General features: G+C 43.1%; 1 non-coding gene across 1 annotated transcript; it reads left to right on the forward strand.

Moving 5' to 3' along the window:
* Window positions 1–479: 479 nt before the first annotated feature.
* Window positions 480–588, forward strand: LOC136478693 (small nucleolar RNA R71). The gene has a single exon (XR_010764410.1). It is a non-coding gene; the product is annotated as a small nucleolar RNA R71 (small nucleolar RNA).
* Window positions 589–2,969: the final 2,381 nt, after the last annotated feature.

Here is a 2,969-nt window from a genome sequence, read left to right on the forward strand (position 1 = left end):
ATGAGTAGTAGCAGACTAGACGTAGGGACAAAAGTAGTTTGGCCTCTGTTGCTGACTCCATTCTTGATTCTGTTGAGGACAAAAGTAGTTGTTGTTGACAAAGTTTACATCCTCTTAGGGTTTCAAGACAGTTGCTCCCTGAATGCCTAGTGTTTCCACATTCTTCACATGTCATGCAGGAATCATGAATGTGCATGACTTCTTGCTTCTCATTAGCTTGATCTTCAAGCTTCTTCATGAGTAGGTCTATCTTGGCAGATAGCATGTCTACCTCCTTGAGTTGATGCATACGTCCACCTCTCTTGCGGGTGTGAGTACGTTCTTCATTCCAACCTTGGTTGGAGGCCATCTTCTCAACAAGAGCTATTGCAGCTGGTATGGTGAGTGATAGGAATGCACCTCTAGCAGCAGCATCCATAGTCTCATGGGTACTGTTGGTCAACCCATGATAGAAAGTCTACATGAGTAGTCAATTCTCTATCCCATGATGAGGACATTCTGCAATATAATCTTGAAAGCATTCCCATGCCTTAGGGATAGATTCATCATGTTGCTATTGAAAGATTGAGATTCTCCCACACAGAGTATTGGTCTTGCCTATGGGAAAGAACTTTGCTCAAAAGGCAGTGGAGTAGTTATCCCATGTAGTATTTCTATCTTTGTTGGTGTAGAACCATTGTTTTGCCTTCCCCAAGAGTGAGAATGGGAAGAGGCGAAGTAGTATGGCATCTTGGGTCATTACTTTGATGGTGAAAGTGCTACAGATCTCTAGGAAGTGTTAGAGATGTGCACTCACATCTTCATGTGCCTTTCCACAAAACTAGCTTGCTTGCACTATGTTGATGAGGGTTGGCTTGAGCTCGAATCCATTGTCTCTAACATTGACTATTGGTCTAGTTTGGATGTTGGTTGTAGTTGGAGCAGAGAATTCAGTGGAGAGTCTTAGTTAGCCATGGCTTCAAATTCTGGTGTTAAGCTCACCTTATCTGGTTATCTTCCGACTCTAAAGCTGAAACTTTCTTGAGTTTAGCCATACTTCTCTTAAGTAATGCTTCTTGGTCGTCAACATAGTTTGTTGGAAGGTCAAAATCGGTAAAACATTACCCTACATAAGATACAAAAGTAGACAAAACAAGGGTAAGCCTGTTTTAGCAGAGGTCAATGGTTATCTCTATCACATCAATAAGTATAAGCTTATCAATACTTTCTTTGCTTAGCTACCTTCCCTAGCAATGGCACCAAAATGCTTGTTGGTATTTATTAACGTGTCATGTCATAGAACCGACCAATTTATAAGAGCACAAGTACAATGGCAGCTCGCAAGCGGTCGCACTGTCATACTTGAGCCCATATAAACCCGGTAGTCTGTTGAGTACCACTGACGGGTCTCGATAAATGATTCACAAACAACCAAGATTATACATGATTCAACATACATGTCACATATTACATAAAGTTCGTAGATGACCCACTTGATTGCAGTTGTAGAGACCGCCATTCCCTTTGGGTAAGGCAATAGTGAATGCCTTACGGAATACCTTCTAAGGTTGGCTATTCTGAGCTTTTGGTGGTGGAGGCCTGAACTTAGGTGTTGGTGGGTGGAACTGTGGTCTAGTGGTTATAGGAGCTCTGGACTGTGAAGATTCGGAGGCACCTACCTCAATTGTCCTCTTGCGGCCCTTAGCTACTGCATGCATATTGTTATGGTTTTCCTGGGTCAAAGCATCACTAATAAACTCATTATAGGTGGTGCACTTGGAGTTGGCCATAGTCTTCATTAGCTTCGTGACAAGACCCCGCTTGAAGCTCTCTATCTTCTTTTCTTCGGTATCAACAAAACCTAGGGCATACCTGGACAGGTTGTTGAAAGCATGCATATATTCAGTGAGGGTCTTAGTTCCTTGTGTGAACCTCATAAATTTAGCCTGCCTTCATGCGCATCAGCCCTGGGGGAATGTGATGTCCCTGAAAGGCTAGCTTGAACTGCTCCTAGGTTACTTGTGCATTAGCAGGTAGAGAGGACAAGAAATGTGTCCACCAAATCCCTACCGGTCCCTACAACTGATGGGACACATACTTAGCCTTCTGGTGCTTCAGTGACCCTTAGTAGACGAAACTTCTGCTTAATAGTGTTGAGCCACTCGTCCGCCTATAGCGATTCCTCTGCCACCTTGAAAAATAGGAGGCTTTGTATCCAGAAACTCCTTAAAGGTACTGTACTGGTTTGGCTTAGGCCCCTATTATTGTGGGTGGGCACGAGCTATGTTCTGCGCAATAAGGCGTAGAGCTTCCTCCATAGTCCTTTGGCTTCCCAAGAATTGGGCAAATAACTCCTGAGCAGACGGCGGTGGTGGTGGTGGTAAGTCACCGTCATTGCCATCATGGCTGCTGCCAGCTCCGGCACGGGTGCGAGTCATCTGCAAAGTTGCAAGAATAAGTGATTATTGGATAATGTCAAGAGATTGCGGATGAATTATATAATCATGCCAAACTAAAATTACTAGAGAGAATCTTAATTTCATACAATAAAAATAGAGGCATAATAATTCATTCTTGCAACATGACACCACCAATTTGATCACTTATCGGGCTCATAGCGCGTTAACATTCAAATCATGATCACCGATAATTGAACTGGAATTGCATTCGTGTTTAACCAAACGTGAAATAACATGCAAGTACCAATATTACATGATAGTCCAATCACCAACACCAAACTCAAACTATAGGTACATTACATAAATAGCGATGATACATCAAGCATTTCCACTAATCACTAAGCAATCTAATCCTCATTATGATCACTGTCAAGGTCAGAGATAGGATCATCTCCCTCCTCTGGCTCCACTTCTTCCTCGTCCTCGTCGTCATCTTCCTCCATATTTGGACCATCTTCTTCCCCATCAAGGATTGAGTTCAGCTGGTTGTTCAGATAATGCACCTCATGCTGAAGGTCCATCACTCGAAGC

Source organism: Miscanthus floridulus, chromosome 8, assembly GCF_019320115.1.
Source record: "Miscanthus floridulus cultivar M001 chromosome 8, ASM1932011v1, whole genome shotgun sequence".
NCBI lineage: Eukaryota > Viridiplantae > Streptophyta > Magnoliopsida > Poales > Poaceae > Miscanthus > Miscanthus floridulus.